Raw genomic sequence first — 18,626 nt, 5'->3', positions numbered from 1 at the left:
CCTCTCCGGCTCACATTCCTGCCGCCCCGTTCGTGGCGAGTGCTGACTTACGCCTTTCATTTTTTTGTAATATTATGTAACATCACGTGGAGTGCGTTAGCACTACGACAAACTCATATGGTAAGTTAGAACGCTTTATGTCGTTTCCCACAATCCTGAGAGTGTATACATACAGCGGATGACAGTCATTGCGTATATTTCAAAATGGGTGATGGAAAATATCCATTCCTAAATGGTTTAGAGAACTGACTAAATTAACTGGATTTCACATACTTTTAGCGTTATAATCTTCGATTGCCTTTTCAATTTCTCGTATGATTATTGGTCTTCTCGGGCATTTTTAAACCTCGAGTCAATTTGATTTTCTTCATCCAGTTTCATTAGTTTATTTTCTATGTCATTAACAGGAATGAATCTGCATTAAATTTAGGCTTTTTGCTTTGATTCTAGCTTCTCGCGTTGAAGACGAGCCCACCGATTTCTAACATCGCTCAGCTTCCGGCGTCTGTGCCGACCGCCGCGTGCGGCCCTCCGAGGGTCACAGCAGGCAGCCCCCCCCTCCCCGGCCCCGACGGCCCTGCTCCATCGGCATTCGTTACTGAGGGCTCACGGCGTCAACGGGCCTGTCTCACGTGGCAAGCCGTTCCTCGTGTTTCGCTTAGTCTTGGACATGTTCCTGTTACACAGATGCAACAGTTTCAGGTTCCCATCGTGACTGCGATCGCGAGCTCTCAGTCTGGGGGGAAGGAACGCCGCCTCCCCTCGGAGCACGCGCTTCTCCGTGGGCTCAGTCCTCCTCTCCCGCTCTTCAGGGAGCCGCGGTGCTCCTCCCACGTGGCTCTCACGCTTCTCATCGGGTTCGCTTTTGCCACTGTGCATGGGATCCTTTCCCCTTCGTGTTTTCCGATTGGTTATTACTGATCTATGGGATAACTAACAATTTTTGCAATTTTATTTGACCACGCTACTAAACACTTGTGAGAATTCATGGTTATTCGGCTTACTCTCTTGGATTTTCTAGGTAGGCAATCACGTTCTCTGCAAGCCACTGCACAAAATCTCAGCTCAGGGACTGTTTATCGCCTTTCCGAGCTTATCTCCCAGGAAGTGTAGACAGTCTTGTGCAACTGGGACGTCTCTAAGAACCCGGCCCAGAAAACTCTCTCCGCTCTTCTCAATACTCTCTGAATTTCCTCTACAAATCCCCTGTCCCTCTGTGATTTATTTCAGCGCATTACATAAGCTACACTCTGGCCTTAAATAAATCAGAAGAATCAGAATGTACGGAATTCAAACAGCATTCTCCCAAAGAGGAGGGCCTCCGTGGTGACTGTTTCTGAGAGGCCGTCCACCTCGCGCACAGTGGGAAAACGCCCAGCCCCTCTCCAAAGGCACAGGCCGCTGCTCCCCTGCACACGGCCTTCCACGCTTCTCCCCTGCACACGGCCTTCCACGCTTCTCCCCTGCACACGGCCTTCCACGCTTCTCCCCTGCACACGGCCTTCCACGCTTCTCCCCTGCACGTGGCCTTCCACGCTTCTCCCCTGCACACGGCCTTCCACGCTGCTCCCCTGCACACGGCCTTCCACGCTTCTCCCCTGCACACGGCCTTCCACGCTTCTCCCCTGCACACGGCCTTCCACGCACAGACTCTGCAGACTGGGGCGGAGGAAAGCGAGGCTGGGACTCGCCCCGGCAGCAACACCGGTCTGGGAGGACTTGAAATGCAAACTGTCCTCCAGGAGACAAATTTGCTTTTTCTATATTTGATTTAAGCAATCCAAACTTAAAAAAGAAAAAAAAGAAAGAAAGATAACGAAAACATTGAGGGGTGAGGAGCAGGAAGGGAGCAGAGAAACGAGCCCTTTGCAAAGGCCCCTGGAGAGTCGGAGACAGCCATTAACATCGCCACGGCGCGTCCGCCGCGGGCGCGTGTGGAGACGCACGGCGGGCTCTCGGGGGCCCTGCTGCGCCGGGTTCTTTTTGGTGTTAGGAACAGAGTCCACAGGCTCCGCGTTAGGCAGAAAACGTCCGCGTCCCTTGGTGCGCACGCTTTCATAGGAAGACGCCTCGGGCTTAGAAGAGGAGGAGGAAACCCATGAGAATTCTTAGCAACTGGCTATTCCTTCGCAAGGAAAACCCTTAAGACTCTTACGAGGGGAAGGATGAACCAGAGGCAATGAAATGAAGCTTAAGGTCATTGCGGAAAACCACTTCTTTCCGAGATAGACTCAGTCGCGGTGACTTGCAGCCATCTGCACCCCAAGCGGCACAGTGGAAGCCACAGGGGCCCTCGGGCCCCCGAACAGGAAATGCCTGGAGGGAAGGAGGACTTTTAAAGATAAGAAGAAAGGGAAACAAGCACCTCAGCTGCCTCCTTAGAGGCCTCAGGTTGATGAGTGGGAATTCAGACTTGACCTTGAATGCAGAGTCTCACCGCTCGGCGCCGGGACAGACGGGATGGGACTTACGGGGCATTGCCACGCTCAGCCACGCTGCTCCACGTCCCGACTGGCCTGCCAGCTTTTACACCTCTCTCATCCACCCTCTCCTACCTGTGTCCGCGGCCAGCCGAGATGTCAGTTCCTCGGAGAATCCCTAACCTTCCAGACCCCGACTGCCTCCACTGAAGCACCCGTCACGCAGGCCTACGCCTGCCTATTCGGCCGTCCACCTTGCCCCCCTGGACCCCGTGTCGCTGGCCCTGCGTGCTGCTCACCCGACGCCGTGCCCGGCACACGGCAAACACTCTGGGAACATTTGCAGAAATGGTGAACAGGGCAGAGACCGGCACGGCCTTCCTGGAGGCGGCAAGTCGCCCTCTCGTCCGGGGTGAACGCATGCTCGCAGTTAAATATGTTCTTGGGGTCGCATCTAATCGGCCCACATCCCTAACACTAAATCATTTAGTTTAAGGAGGAAGATTATTTTCCTTCCTCAGCAAACATTCCCCAAAGAAACGTAAGGGGGGCGACTGCTGGAAGCCGACGGAAGGTCACCGTGGTGCCAGGGGGGAGGGCGCGCACCGCCGGAGGTGCCCCGCGGGCGGCCCCTCGCCGAGCAGCCGCGACCGAGACGGCTCCATCGTGAAAACACTTCCTAAACACGGAGTCCCAAACGTTTCCTAACAATATGCCGCCCTCCCTGACGCTCCAGCACGGCTGGGCACAGAGGGCGTCCTGGGTTTTACGGCTACAATGGAAATCGTCATCGTTTCTTATCGTCCCTCATGAGAAAAGGTAAAACTTCAGAGTTCGGTTAAAAGGAATCTGGACGTGGCCTGCCCGCCTCGACCGCACACCGGCGCTGGGCACCGGCGGGCATTCGGCAGCCGTGCCAGGGGAAAGGCGTGGCTGAGGGGTGGCGCCAACGCACGCCCGGCCTTGGCGTGTGCGGGAGCCCATGTCTCCATCTTTTCGGAGGGAACTGATTGCAACGAACGCTGCTCTGTGTCCCACGGGAACCTCGCGGGCTGCCGAAGCCCTCGCTGCCGCCAGGCCTCATTCGGGCCTGTCACGGCCCATCGAGTCGGCCCTGCCAAGTTATGTGACGGGGACGCGAGCCTCTCATGTGATGCATCGCCTGGGGAATTTATAAAAATGTCAAAAGGAGCCAAGCTCGACCTTCTCTCCCCACCAAGGGAGGGTAGCTGAGCTCTGAAAAACAGGGTTATTAGCACCGCCAGGCACCCGAGTTGCCCTGGAGACTATCGGCCCGGCACCAGGCTCGCTCTGCCCCTCCGTCCGCCGACCGGCTTTGCTCCTCGGCCCTGACTGGCGCCGGCGGGTTTTCTCCCACCGCCCCAACACTGGTGCTTCGAGTACGGAAGGCACCTGGGGACTCGGCGCTGGGGGGGCCCTCTCTGCCCCCGTCTCCCCTCAACCGTCAGGTCCTCCCAGGCTGCCGCGTGGCACGCCGGCTGCTCTCACGGCCGAGCTTGTGCGTCCGAGCGCAGTCGAGCTTAGAGCATCTGTGTATTTACACCGCGACTGCCGAGTAAGCACCCCGGAGGCAGGAAGGGGCGAAGCAAGGAGCAGACGAGCCCTGCCCGGCGCCTGCGTATGCGCCTGTTGCAAAGATCGCAGACGTCGGCACAGTGAAGCGAAGCCTCGGCCTGCCTCCGTGACGAAGCCCCCGATCCCGCCAGTGAGGGACGGTGGTCGATCCTGTGTCCCCGAGACCTCGCACACAGCTCTGCCGGCCACAGTTACCAGATGCGCGTATCCGAAGGCTGCTGTTACCTTTTCGAATCTTCCTCATCTGAGCTGAGCCTCACGACTTCACGAGTCAACGGCGCAATTACCCAACCCGCGGCAGAACGAGGACTGTGGACGATGATCACGTAAGAGCGCGACGGGGCGCTTACTCGGAATCCATCAGTCCTCAGGGGGCCGATGGACGGACGCGGGTAACAGACGGACAGAGGTACGGACAAGCGAATACGGCAGAACGTCGGTGGCTAAAAGCCTGGCTCGGCTAAGTCTCAGCGGTCCTATCGTTCCCTCAGGTCCTGTGCTTAGATGCCGAGTCCCTGAGCACCCGTCAGACACCAGCCATGAAACGGAGGCGCTGGCGCCGGTCCGCTCGGGTCCACCTGAGGCCGAGCCGAAGGGCGTCCAGCCGACGCTCTGCCGAGGTGCCCCTGCCGCAGGGGGGAGGGGCTGCTGAAGGTCCCAGGGCTCTGGAATTTCCACGAGACAGAGGCGACGGTAAGAACTCGGTGCAGTGGGACAATTTGGGGGGGGTAATAATGATTAGGGGTCTGGACGGGAGCGAGGAAGAGGCTTAGAAGAAACCCTGAGGTTTGTGTCCAAGGCAAAGACGGCGTCCCCCCCGGATGTCCCTGCACCCCCCCCCCATGCACACTCTTCCTCGCAGTGACATGCAGGCCAGTTCCCCGCCCCGGGGGCCGTGGAGGAGATAATGCATGCCACGCAACTCGGCGCGTCTGACCCAGGCCTCTGAGAAAGCCGGCGTGGGTCTCGGGCAGAAAAGCACGAAGCCCTCACGGCGAAAGCCGAACTGGCACAAAGCGAATCGATGCCTGAGTGCCAGGCACGTTCGCACGTGCTCAGACGGAACACGGGGACCCAGGCCACGGCCCCCGCTGCGCGGGTCGATCCGGCTCCTCAATTAAAAACTAGAGGCGTCTGATCACCCCCCCGACGCGCCGCTCTCCTGACTCAGAAAACGATTTCCAGTCCGTGTGAAGCGCCTGCTTCGCCCAGCAGCTGCGGTGCTGAAAAGTTTTTTGTAAATCGAATCCTCCTTTAAAATGCGTGGAACATTCTGTTTAAAAGGAACCCTGGGATTAGTCCTTTCATAAGGCGAAGAATCTTCCTGTAATACAAAAACGCCACCGTGACCGCCTGCCCCCACCCCGGCTCCTCCTCCCCCTGCCGCCCCCTCCACCCCCTCTGTGAGGTCAGCTCTAGGCGCCAACAGCACTTTGAAAAGAGGACTTCCATCTCCGTGACTTGGAAGAAGACCAAAGACCCCCCTTTTTAACAAGCACCTCGCGACCGTCCCGACGGCGCGGGCTGCGGGACGCGTCGCTGGCTTGCAGAAACCACGACGCGCGATCGCGGGCGTGCCCTGTGCGGCCGGCTCGGGCCCTCGCTCGCCGCAGAACCCACGGCGGCACCTCGGGAGCCGGTGGAGACGCGGCGGGGACCCGATCGTCTCCTGTACCCCGCCCCCCCCCCCCCCCGGCTCGCCCCGCCCCTTCCCGCCACTGAAGACTGGGTCGCGGGGAAGCGAGGGTTCTCCACACACTGCCGAGAGCATCGGTCTACCATGCTGCCCGAGGAGACGGCCGGGACAGCCCCGTTCCCTCACCCGCGACCGGCTGGGTGTGACCGCGCTCCCGCACCCCGCCTAGCGCTCCTGACTCGTTAGGTTACGTTGACTCGCTGCTTTTTATTGAACGTCATGAGAAGCAATGAGAGTCGCAGAAGCATCGCTCTAAGACGTAGTTATACTTTTTGGACACATTAAATTCAATTTATACTTTTTTTAAAACTGTGTTCACCCAAGGTGCCAGCCGAAGTCGTCCCGTGGGCAACTATCGATACACACTCCGCGCTTCACCAAGACTGGAGCAGGTGGCCTCCCCCACCTGCCGAGGGCGAGCAGAGTCCGGACTCCCTTACGCGGTTCCGTCCCCGGGCCTGAACCCCTGCAGCGGGCACTGCTGAGCATCCACTGCACGTGGGCCCCGGCCAGGGACGGGGGACGGGGGAGGAAGAGGCTCCGTGTCTCTGGCAGCCTGTGGCGAGTGGAGGGACCGCCTGAAAGAGAAGGAGCTGCCGCTGCTGCGTGAAGAGCTGGCGTAGCGGGAGGGGACAGCGGGAGACACGGAGGTGACGTCGGTGTCAGGCCTGGGAGGTTGGGAAGATTTGGTGCCTTAATAGGAAAAAAAAAAAAAAGCAGTCACGCAGCAAGTCAGGGAGAAGGCGAAGGCTGAGGGAGAACGGGAAGCGTGTTCCAGGGTGCACCGGCTACGTCGGGTCGAAAGAGGAGCTCGGAGCCTGTTCAGTCTCCAGGTCTCTGAGGATTTGGGTAGGGAGAGATGGGGGGCTGGGGTGTGTGTGTCGTGGGGAGCAAACCAGTGCCGAGCGTGGCTCGTTCAGGGTCCCCTCTCCAATAACGGCTGGAACGGGCCACCTCCCCACCGGGAATTATCCTTTTTACCGGCACCGTGACCGTCCGCACTTGTGGGGAATGAGCCTAAATGTACAACTGATTATTCTTGGAAGTTTGCCAAGGGAAAAAGCTAAAGCCAGGAATCTCCCAAGCTGTCTCCAGAGCATAATCTACCTCCTGTGCACACAAATCCTGCGGCCAGATGACCCGTCAGCGGCCTGGACGTTGAGAGGCTGGAGCGTGCGCGGCTGTACAGCTGTGCCCTCGGACAACCTTATCACTTAGCGCCCTCCGGGAAGGTGCCTTGCGGGCCCAGTTCCTCATCTCGGCATTTGAGACGCACTCCAGACGTAGTTCTGTAGCTCCACGTCCTCTCCTCCCCGACCCGAGTCCCCACGCCAGTCAGCCCCATCGCCTTTTCGTCGTCAAAGCTTGCCGCGCTGCCCCCCCAGTTCTGAGACTTTGCTCGGTGTGTGAGCTGAGATTCAGCTCACGGTGGGGCCCTGGGCCAGGTACTCTGGAGGCACCGAGCAGATCAGGAAGTGACCTTGACCCTCAAGGAATTTTCGGTCGCGGCAGAAATGGGAGGTGCCTATGATGAGAAGCGGGGGATCTGCTTCCCGACGGCAGGGGCGGAGAGGGGCAGGCACGTGGAGCCCGGGGGACGGAAGCTCACTGCTGCCGTTACGACCCGAAGACCTCGAGCCGGCCTGTCCCTAAAGGCCCCATTTGTAACTGGCCGCGGCCGCTGCGTGGAGAGCACACACCACGGTTCGCTGTGCCCCATTCTGCAGCCCTGGCGGAAAACAAACACTTCCACTGGCACGGCCTTCCGTGACCCGCCCCGGCCACCGGCCACGGCGCCCCGGGGGCGTCCACGCCGCCGGCCGCGGCGCCCCGGGAGCGTCTATGCTCACACAGCTTTTCTTCCTCGGCAAGGAAGATGGCCAGGCGCGTTATAAAGAACTACAAAACACCAGAGTCTTGGTCTCGGAGCCTGAATGGACTTTAGCCACCCCAGCTCCTCATGTGGCCGATGGAGAAACTGAGGTTCAGACAGGAAAAGTAACTTATACCAAACACCGCACAGCAGTTCAGATGCTTTTGGTTGCCAGAAATAGAAATCTCCACCCCGGTGGTTTACACAAAAGGAGACTCTACTGGTCAGTGATGCCGAACAGTCTGGTGGTATGTCCACTTCAGCGAAGACGCGGTCCGGGAGCCCACTGGTTTGCTCTGTGTCTCTCTCTGGGTCTATTATGGTACCCAAAGCGATCCTAAGGCATCCCAGAACTACACACGTCCTCACTAGGCTCCATTTCTCCATTATTCAACCTCCAGAAGTTGTCGTTGGCCCCGAGTCACCGGGCTTGGTGTGCGGTACATCCCTGAACCCATCATCGTGGCCACTGGAGTGGCGTCTGCAGCTGGCTGAAAACAAACTGGAACCGGCCCGAGAGCTGGAGGCAGCATCCGTCCACCCACATCCCGAGGCTGCGAAAAGCTGGACGCCGTCGCGAAGAGCAGAGGACGAGCGCTGGGCCGGCGAGCCGGGCGTCCAGCACAGGACGTCACTGGCAAAGCCAGGCCGCCGGCCGCGTCTCCCGGCCTGTGGTTCCGCAGCTTAGACGCGTTCTGCACAAGCCGGCTCGGGTCCTGTGGGACCAAGACGTGGCCAGTGGAGCTTCGCGCTCGAACAGTTGCTGACGGACTCGGAGAAGCCACATCGCCTCCGCTGTGCCTCGGGCAGAGGGCCCAGGGCCGACAGAGGTGGGTGCGGGAGGAGAGAGGTGATTACGGGACAAGCCGCAGAGTCGAATCAGGAATGAGCAGTGCGAACCTGGGCAATAATTGTCCCACATGTGCTGCCAATGGAACCAAATCAGAATAATTGATTTAATCTACATAAAATGAGACAGGCCTTCTGGAAAACAGCCCGCGAGCAGCTCGGCAAGGCCCGTAATTGGCACATTAACTGAAAATAAAGCAGGACCGAAGGCGGCGTTCTTCCACCCCCGGGGAGCGGCTGGCGGGGAGGGCGGGAGGGCGGCCGACAGGCGCAGTTCGTCCCCGGGGAGCCCTGGGTCAGCGCTGGCTCCTGCGGGGGTCTGTGTGCGCTGCGTGCAAAACGAAGCCAGCGCAGAACACGTTCTGTTCCAATGACACGTGATGTGCGACGTGCTTGGTTCAGTCACAAAAACACGGCGTCTGCCGATTCTCTTGGGGTTTTTCCAGGCCCGTGACGATGACCCTTCTTGGCGCGTGACGCCATCACCGAGCGAGCAGGGACGAGGTGCGTCTTTCGATCATTTTCACCTCCGTCCTTCTGAGGCGTTAGTTCTCTTGGAGAGCAGGGCGCGGAGCGGCAGGGCAGTTCCGCCCTTCCCGGCACACACTCGATGACAAGAGACGGTGCACTTTCCTGGCAAACTCTCCGCACTCTGACCACGGCCCGCCTTCCAAATTCAGCCTCTCGGCTGCTGCTCGGTCTCTATGGCAAGAAGCCCTGAACGAAGAGTTTTTGCATGTGATTCCCGCATCTGTGTGCTGCGCGGCCTCGTGCAGGCTCCGTCCCGTACCTTCCCACACGTCTGTGGGCTAGATTCAGATGGCGGCCTCCAGTTTGCGACCTCTGAATCAAAACGCCCCCTTCCTGGTGAAGGCGTCTTTGAGGCCCAGCGAGAGGAGAGGACGCGCCCCCCGTGGACGCCTCTTCGTCTGGCTTCTCTCCCTGGGACCACTCCCTGCACGCCCCGCCTTGTATCCTCGTGATGTTGCCCTCTGGCCTTCCAAGGCAGAGATCACAGGTGATTTACCTCTGCAGTCCCATGATACTAACTTGGACAGGTTTCTTGGAGAAAGCTCATGGGGCGGAAACTGTATTTCACTAACTGCGACACCTTGAACAAGTACAGCCAGATACCACGCGAAGGCTTTGAGGGTAAGAAAATGGGCCGAGGGCCTGGGTTCCTTCTCTGACACCTCCCTCTCACTGTGCCGCCCCCAAGCCTTTCACGGTGAAGGCTATTTGTCATCCTCAGCTCAGAGAACCTTCACCTCCTGAATTACTGTGAGCCTGGGCAGTTAATCTGAGAGGCGATCTCAGGCCGGCGTGCCTGGAGGCGTGAGTCACCAGTAAAGGTTACTGTGAAGTGACAGCCAGCCGGTAACAAGCCAAGGAGTGGGCCGTCCCCAGGAAAGTTATCTAGATGAGAAAAGCAGACTCCGAAGCCACCGGTCGTGGTCAGATCGTGGTGTGGAGGACGTTCTGGGTGTCGTTTTGTCCCCTTCCCCTGCGCTGCTGCTACCCACTTACCCCGGACCTGCCCCCGCTCACACGGGCCACCCCTGTCGGGGGACGGCGGGCCTCCCCGGAGCCGTGGCCTACAGGGAGAGCTGAAGAAACACCACCTTGGCTTCGGCAAAGCCGACCGACAGCCCATCTGTGCCATTAACATTGAATGGAATGCGCGGTAAAGCTGGCCACCGAGGAGACGGGTCCTGGCGTCAGGATCCAGGGTTTGACGCCGGCTTCCCCACTCGAGGGGGCGCGACGAAGCTCCCTGACCTCTCTGCGCCTCAGCAAACTCGCCCGTGAGGCGATGAGGGCCACAGCGTGTGGACCACGTCGTGCTGAGAACGAAGTCCGATCGCACGAGGGAAGCAGCCGGCACAGAACCTGGCGCGTACGGCGCTCGAAATGTTAGCTGCTTGCTTTGTCTACTTTCTCATCGTTATTACTAAAGTTTCTGGTACTAAAAGTCCCAGAGCGACAGCCAAAGAGGGTCCCAGGGACGGTCCCGACCCAGCGTCTCTCCTGCCTGCAGGGGTGTCCCCACGCATCTTTGAAAGAATGTCCCTCCCCCTGTCTCAGCCCCCAACTAGACCTTCCCTTCGTAGACTCCAAGAACCAGAATCAGAACCACCAGCTGGAAAATACAGTAAGACTGGTGTCAGCTCAGACAGGACTCTGGGTTTGAGGGCCAACCGCCTCTAGAGGTAGCGAGTCCCCCACACGGGAGGTATTAAGGTGAGGCTGGATGTGCACCTGCTGGAGATACCGTGGAAGCGTTCAGGTATCACACACAGGTGTGGAGCTAGAAGGCCCCTGAAGACTTCACGGCCCTGGGATTGAACGCTATCTCTTTTCATTCTTAGTGCTTTGTTAGAGAGAGATAATAGAATAACATTGAAAACCACCCAAAACAGCCATTTCAGCCAGGGACTGCTTTGTGGAGCAGAGCATTTGGCCAAGAAAAGTTCCCCAGGCTGGGCCACTGGAAGACGGTGAAGACGGTGATCTCAGTGGTGACCCCTGACAAACTGCAATTTCCATGGAAACAGAGAGTCCAGAGCCTCACTGTGGAAGGCTTCGGTCAGCTCGCTTTCGCTGGGCAGGAGTCCATTTCTGTGGAAACAGAAGTGCTCGAGGCCGAGAAGCGAGGACTGGCTTTGACGAGCGTCACAAACAGGGGCTGCTCCCTGAATCACACCTGCGCAGCCCGAGGCGCCGGCACGGCCAGGGTTAGCAGATTACTGACTCTGGACGGTAAAACGAAGTGTTCTGCCGGATATGACCCCAGCTCCACAAAGCCTCACCAGTCAGTCTAAATAATTCGGGCAAAATTAAACTGTTTTTTTTTTTTTTTTTACCCACGCTTGCAGAAAAACTACCTAGTTGTCTCCAACAGTTTTTAGATAATTACTGAATATGCAGCTTCATTCATATGGAAAACGCTTACTTTTGCCAAAACGTGATTACTTTAAGTGACCATTTGCTGTGCGCATAGCAATGGAGGATGAGAACATTATAACTGCGGTCTCACTCGCTCAGAAATGATGGCACATAACTTCGGGCACAAAGAGTTGAACGTTTCACTGTAGAAATTTGGAAGCACCCACTAAACTGAACAGGATAAGGCACGGGTCAGCCGATCGGAGCCACGGCCGACTCCAGGCTGCCACCTGTTTGTGTGGGTTCACAGGCACGCGGCCACGTTTACGCACTCACGCGCTGTCTGCGGGTGCTGTCACGCGACGAGGGCAGAGCTGGGAGATCCCCACGTGGCCAGAAAGCCTAAAATGTTTACGACCTGGTCACTTAAAGAACAGTGCGCTGGCCCCGGATCTGACGAACACTCGCGTACCCATCGCCCAGCTTGGGCAATTACCTGCTCGCGAGAGGCACCCGCTAGCAGGTGCGCTTTGCCATTTTCGGGCTCCTTTTGTGCCCCTTCTAAGGCGTTCGGTGACGTATATGACCTTAACACCAACAGCTGAGAACAGTTGCAACTGCGGGCGCGAGAAGTAACCCGCGCAGCCTCAGGGGCCACGCGCTGCAGCCGGCACGTCCTCCCCGCTCCTGGCCTGCGTCGCTCCGGACTTGGCACGGAGGAAAAGCAGAGGCCGAGGCCGAGAAGGTGCACGTGGCACTTCCGGACAGGTGTGCGGCCGCTCAGAGGTGAGGGCGCAGCCGCCAGCGGACAGAGCCCTCTGCCCCTCCGCTCAGGCCCGGGCGCGAGGCGGCCGCGGGGCGTGCGGGGTGGACACGGAGCCGACGGGGGCGGCTTCGGCTCTGTGCCAGCCGCCATGGGACGCCGGGCAGCTCCGTCACCAGTGCGTGCGGGTGGGTCCACGGCGGACACGGTTTGTCCGGAAACAGCAGGGCGCCAGCCTAGTCCCTCGCCGTCGTGGTCGCTGCCCGCGAAGCCCGCAGGCCGCACGGGAGGGGCGAGCGTAAGGTGCTCGCAGAGCGCCACGGGCCACCCCCCAGGTACGCGTGAGCGGCGACGTGTTGAAGCCATCCCAGGGACAGTCCAGAATTTCAAGTGAAATGAAACAAAAGCGACAAAAACCATGGACAAAGTCCCCATCGCGTCTACCATTTTAAAATGTGTTTTCAGATTTATCCATTTCCAGCCTCAGAACCCGCCGTTAACGTGTGTCGGCCACAGGCCTGAACCCGCATCTCGCAGATGAGAAACGCGGGCGCTGAGCCGCAGACGCCAGGGTGCGGGGCGCGAGGCAGACCATGCCCCCCACGGAGGCGGCGTCACCAGCAGGGCTGTGGGCCGGCGCTGAGGGCCAGTCACCGAAAGACGCAGACGGTCTTGGTACGAAGTCCCCGGCCCGAGTCTCGGCCCCACGCATTCCCGCTGCTCAGTGTCACGGTCCGAGATGCCCAGGACCACATCTCTAAGCCCCTTCTTTACTTAAGCTGCCTGGAATTGGGTTTCTGTCATTTGCAATCAAAAGAATCTGGTTAATATAGATGTGGCATAAAAAGCTAAGCCCTTTCTCTACTTTAACATGCTTCGCTAGTCTTTTCTTCACTGTGCGCAAAAATGAGTTTGATCTAGAGATAAAGCAGGGCCTTCCCGCTACCCTATGCACAGGGCAGCGAGGCTGGATTCATGGGTCCCTCTTGTTTCACTCCAGAGAGAGGTTTCATGTGGATGTCTGCACAAACCAGAACTGGAGGACAGAGCTTCAGACGACCAAAAAAATAGGTCAACAAAGCCCGTTGGCTCTCCTGCACTAGTGTTAAATTTCATTCATGTGTGCAGCAGATGAAGGAAGAACCGGAAATATCTAAAATTTGTTTGGTCTTATTCGGACACACTGTCAGGTAGGCAGAAAGCCCAGGCTTATTCTTTGAGTAGAGGCTTTTCACCATGAACTTTCAAGATCGTTTACTTTCATATCTTTCAGAGATACAGATAGCTGAGCAATTATGCAGCATGGGATACCTAATTGCATTCAATAATTACAAGGGAAGCTGCAGTGTGGAAAATAAAGAGTCACCAAAATAACACATTGTTTCTGACAAAACGAGAGGAAAGTATAGTTCTGGCTCCAGCACAAACAACTGCTGCCATGGGCTGGCGCCCCTTCTCTGCATCTGGCCGTCCCACAACCCATGGCACGGACGTGCAGCTCCGAGGGCTGACTCAGGGCCATGACTCGTCTTTCCCTGGAAAAGGGCTGTTTCAAAACCTGATTCTCGAGCACCTGTCATTCTAGCTTCTGAAATGTTTTCTTCAAAGACAGAGCTAGCCACACATCCTGATGTCTTAGCTACTCAGCTCTGGCCGGGCCACCAGCTGTGCACTCTGGATCCCCATGGGAGCCCATTTGTTCAAAAAGACAACAGGAAGTCAATATCCTTTACACCTGCATAGCACTTTCTTCTTCTCAAAGTCCTTCCACTCTAACCGCGACTTCCGTCCTAGTGGGTTTATAAGGGATTATTATCACCTTTTGATGAAGAGGAAACCTGGGGACTATGAAAAGCTCCAGGACGGGTTAGGACTGATCCTAACTCACACGGAGAGTACGCTCTAGTGTTGCCGTACACACGCACACGCACACGCACGCACACACGCACAGCAGTGGGAGGTGTGTCAGTCAGGAGTGGTCATCTGCTGTCTGAGTTTTCCCCCCAGGAGATAGGACACCATCCCCAGTCCTTCCTTGCCTTGGGTACGGTTAATCCACCACTGGATAAACAAGTGAGCTGTGTAAACCAGTCCAAGTATGACTCTGCCTGTGATTTCCTTCCTTCTACTCATTACCAGCCAACTGAGAGTCGACTATGTGTCAATCTTCACACCTCCGCAAGAAAAATGAAAATTCATGATGCCATGCTCTATCAGTCTACTTCTAGGCCTGGACTCTGAGCATCGGTGTGTTAGCTCCACAAAAATTAAAGTGTCAACAAAGACCTTTGGGAAATTCTTCGAAAAACAAACAGAGATAGCAACGGTAATAGGCACTAGATGGTCACTGAAATAATTCTCTTTAATCACCATTTTAAAAAACGCCAGCAAAATTTTGCTGTAAAATTTTGACAAAAACATTTTGCCAAAAATATCTCTTACACAAAAATCGCAAAGCCCTCTCTCGCAAACGTTTAAAGCCACAGTGGTGAAATCTATCAGAGAGAAAACTCAGGCGGAGATGGCCGTGAAAGGCCAGCATCTGCTCTTCGTGGTTTTGTACCATGTGACAGATCCTGCCCGGCCAGGGCGCTGCAGGAGCTGTTTGGAGACATCCCTACCTGCTCCGACGGGCCTGCTATGCACCGAACACCCCTGGGAGGGGGGCAGGGGAGCCGTGACGGCCCGAAGCCTGCCTTCATCAGACGGTGAGTCGCAGGGAGGGGCCGTCCATGCCGTCTGGTGTCCTGTGACCTCCTAGCCACCCAGGTACGGTCCCTCTGCTGCTTAGAGAACACTTCGAGAGGCACTTAGCAATTAATTAACCTAGAGGGGGGAAAAAAAAAGAGGCTCTGAGTAATTTTGTGAGGAAAATTAAACAAGTTTTCTGCACATAGAAAACGTAGAACATACATATCTGTATAATAATAAACAGAGCTACTCTAAAATCGAGTGGGAGGAACGGCCTGCACGTCTCAGGCCACAAACCCCTGGATGTTAGAACAGGGTGGAACGACCTTCAGACTGGGCCTAAGCAACCTCCTGTCTCAAAGAACTATTGGCAAAGATAGCGAGAAAGCAGACATTATGACTCCTGGACCGATGACCACTGGACTGAAAATTAAAAACACTGGTTAAAATGAGCATCACCATGTTGTGTTCCGTGCACCGATAAAACGCCTCCTTCTACTGATGGAACCGCCCCCTTCCCTTTCCCAGAAGCACCCACTGCCTTTTCTCCTAATCAGAACAGTGTTTCCTGAATAGCTATTTTTTTTTTTTTACTTCAAATAAATGCTTCTCATTTGCTTCTCATGTTGAATGGTCTTTGAATTTTAGGTTAACAAAGATAATTAGAGGGAAGGAGGGCGGGAACCTCCCAATATTTCCTTTCTGTGTTGGGCATTATGTTGTATATATTGAGATTGTCACAGTTGCTGTTTCAAGCCAATCCACAGTGAGACAGACGTACCAGGACCGTGCATAGAAGTGGTGGATAACCATGAGCGTGATTTAAGGATGGGCCAGCTCCAGACCCTAAAACAGTCCCGCCCCTAGCTGACAGGGCACGAAGTGGTGACTGCTTCGGGTCACTACATTGAAATGTGGATAACTCTGAAAAAGATAGCACGTTATAAAAGTCACTAAGCGTCAGTGTGATTAGCGTATCAAATCTCGTCCCGCTAGACTCCTAGGAGATCCTGCTTCAAGATTTACCCTGACTTAGTATGAATTTGTGGCCTTGGGTAAGCCCATCAGCCTCAACGTCCTCTGTGACACAGGCACCATGGTCCCAATAGCCTCTCAGGACACTCGTAAGAACTGAACGAGGCAACATGGAATTAATAAAGCAATATGGACACCACTGAGTCATCACGGCCAGAAGCGGAAAAGCACAGGGACCCTCAGGGGGCGGGGCCTAAAGGGCAAGAACCACAGGACAGCTTAAGAACCTGTCCTGGACACGGGTTATTTTCACAGGGGCTGTGCCTAGTGGTTCAAGGAACACACACTGAATTCAGGAGCAGAAGACCTAGATTTCAAAACTATGAAACTGGAAAGTAGGCAAAGATTTTGAGAAGGAAGTTAAGTAAAAGAGGATTCAAACAGCCAAAAGTACTAGAAAAAATATCCAATCTCACTAGCAATGTAAGAAACACAAATCAAAACAGCAAAGTGCCATTTTCATCCATAAAATCTTTTTTTCAAAATAATGCTCAGAGCGTACGAGTACAGAAGAAAATGAGCAGCTGATGGCTGTACAAATTGGACTATTTGGTTAAATTATGTGACCCAGCCATTTCGATTCTAGCACTTTTTTGAAGAAATAATAACATGCATAAACATTTAGCTACAAGAGTGCTTACTACAGTGCCGCTAATAATCCCAAAGGCAATACAAATTATCTAAATGTCCAACAAAAACGGCCATAAGTTATGGCACAAGCCCAGTCACATACCATTCCCCTCTTCCGGTACTCCGTATTAGCACACTTACTAAGAGAAAAAGGTGCCTGATGGCTTTCTAAGTGAGCGATGCTGTTGTAACGCGGCACACACAGCGTTAGATCGCGCACCTGCTTTCCTGTTCTTCTATCTGCACCGAGGGATGTTTATCAAAACATCAATAGTTGTTCCCTCTACTGGGTGTGGGACCATAAAGTATTTTTATTTTCTTCTTTTTCTGTGTTTACAAAACTTTCCACAATGAATTTTTTTTCACATTAGCAAAAACATATTTGTTTTAAGAGACATGTCAGAAGGAGAGAAATTCTGACGGAACTTTTTTGATTCAAGCCAAAAATTCCCCGTCTATGAAATGAGGGGAGAGGGAGCCACCTTCCCTACAGAGTTTACAAGACTCTCAGAAATAACATAAGGTGTCTGTGAAAAGAGTTTTAAAACGTATGACTCTTTCAGCAGCGTCAAAATGGAAGACGGAAACGTTATTTCTGATATAAAAACAGCGTTTCAGCACCACGGACAGCGAGGCCGCCCCGTTCCGCGGGGAAACACTGCTCGCCAAACTGCGTGAAAGATGTTTGACACCAGCCTTTAAGCGCAGACGTGTGCCGGGTAGCGCCAGGACTTACCACTTCATTAAAGTCCCTGCAGAGTGATTAGCCAATCCAGTAGGTCACCGAACGCCCCCGCCCCCAAATCCCTTCTCCTTCTATCTCGGTGACAGTGACGACTGGCAAGAATCCCTCTTACGCAGGGCTCGACGGGCCTCGCCGCCGAGGGGACCGGGGACGCCGGGCACCCGTCTGCTCCGTGGCGGCAGCTGACCCTTCCGCCCTCCCGGACTTTCGTTACCCGTTAGCGCCCTGCTTCGCATGACGGCCGCGCAGCCACGAGCAAGGCCGCCGCTGCCCAGCGCCGCCGCCTCGGGGGCCGCGGGCTCCGCGCAGGGCCCCGGGGCCAGCGCCGAGGGAGAGGCGCGGGGCGCGGGGAGAGGCGTGGGGCCGTCTGCGCACCCCGAGCTCCCCTCCCGCTCCCACAGGCCTCCGGTTCGCCTCCGAGGACATCCGTTCACTTCTCGGGTGTTCACTCAGCACCTGCTGTGCGCCGGGCAGCGTCCGGGCGCGGGGGACACCGGCGGCGACGAAGGCAGGCAGAGCCTCCGCAGCGGGGAGCTGACGCCCTCGTGGAGCGACGGGGCGCGCGCGCAGAGCGAGGTCACGCCGAGCGCTGGGCGGCAGCGAACGGGGTCGGGGTTAGACCGGGGTTCTCTTAGGAAGGCTCCAGAAGCGCTCGCCAGGGCCGGCGCTTGCTCTGGACGGAATGTTTGTGTCCCCCGCAGTCGACCCGTGGACGCCCCGCCCCTCGGCGTGAGGGCGTCTGGAAGCGGGGCGTTAGGAGGTAACCGGGGGCAGATCGGGCGCGAGGGGGCCGCCCTCCTGACCAGATCAGGGCCCTGGGAAGAATGGCGGGGACCTCGCTTCCCTCTCTGCTCCCCGCCGTGCAAGGGACGGCGAGAAGCCAGCGGCCCGCAGCCCAGCACCGGGGGCGCGCCGGACCCCGACCGCGCTGCCCCCCCCCCCCCCGCTCCCGGACTGTGGGCCTCGCGAACCGAACCAGGGGCGTGTCCGCTGCTTACAGGGGCGCAGCCCGCGGGTCCCCGGACTGCCCGCCGCGCCGCAGGAGCACGCCGGGGTTCAGCCCGACGGCGTAGGGTGCTCACCATGTTCCTAGAGCTGTGCTGGGCGCCGGGGTTTCAGAACGAATCAGACGGACGGCGGCAACATCCACGGGCTTCCGTGCGCGTTATTTTTCCCGCAAAGTGATAAAATTCTGGAGGCAGACTTTGGCAAAGAAATCTTCTTCAGCTAAAAATAACGGGATGGAGATTCCAGGCATCTTTTCAATGTCATGTGACTCCACCAGCCCGAGACAGTGCTACTTTGGGGGATGTCTTCTTGTTCTGACTTCATTACAAGGTGAGTTGGAACTCACGTGTAATCCCTGGGGGATCTGGCAAGATGGCAGGAGGAGGGCCGTGTACACTGCTCGGGCCGGGGCCAGCGCCCGCCTGTCTGACTTG

At 56.4% G+C, this 18,626-nt stretch overlaps 1 long non-coding RNA gene across 1 annotated transcript in view; it reads right to left on the bottom strand.

The window, feature by feature from the left end:
* Positions 1–18,370, bottom strand: part of LOC107512239 — a 56,488-nt gene extending 38,118 nt beyond the window's left edge. The window contains exons 1-2 of the long non-coding RNA XR_001597231.2: positions 18,267–18,370; positions 14,705–14,909 (exon numbers count right to left, since the gene is read on the bottom strand). This is a non-coding gene — a long non-coding RNA (uncharacterized LOC107512239). The remainder of the gene's footprint in view (positions 1–14,704; positions 14,910–18,266) is intronic.
* Between the last annotated feature and the right edge of the window lie 256 nt (positions 18,371–18,626).

The sequence above is a fragment of the Rousettus aegyptiacus genome, unplaced genomic scaffold (assembly GCF_014176215.1).
Source record: "Rousettus aegyptiacus isolate mRouAeg1 unplaced genomic scaffold, mRouAeg1.p scaffold_m13_p_14, whole genome shotgun sequence".
NCBI classification, from domain to species: Eukaryota; Metazoa; Chordata; class Mammalia; order Chiroptera; family Pteropodidae; genus Rousettus; species Rousettus aegyptiacus.
This window is presented reverse-complemented; position numbering and strand designations above follow the sequence as displayed.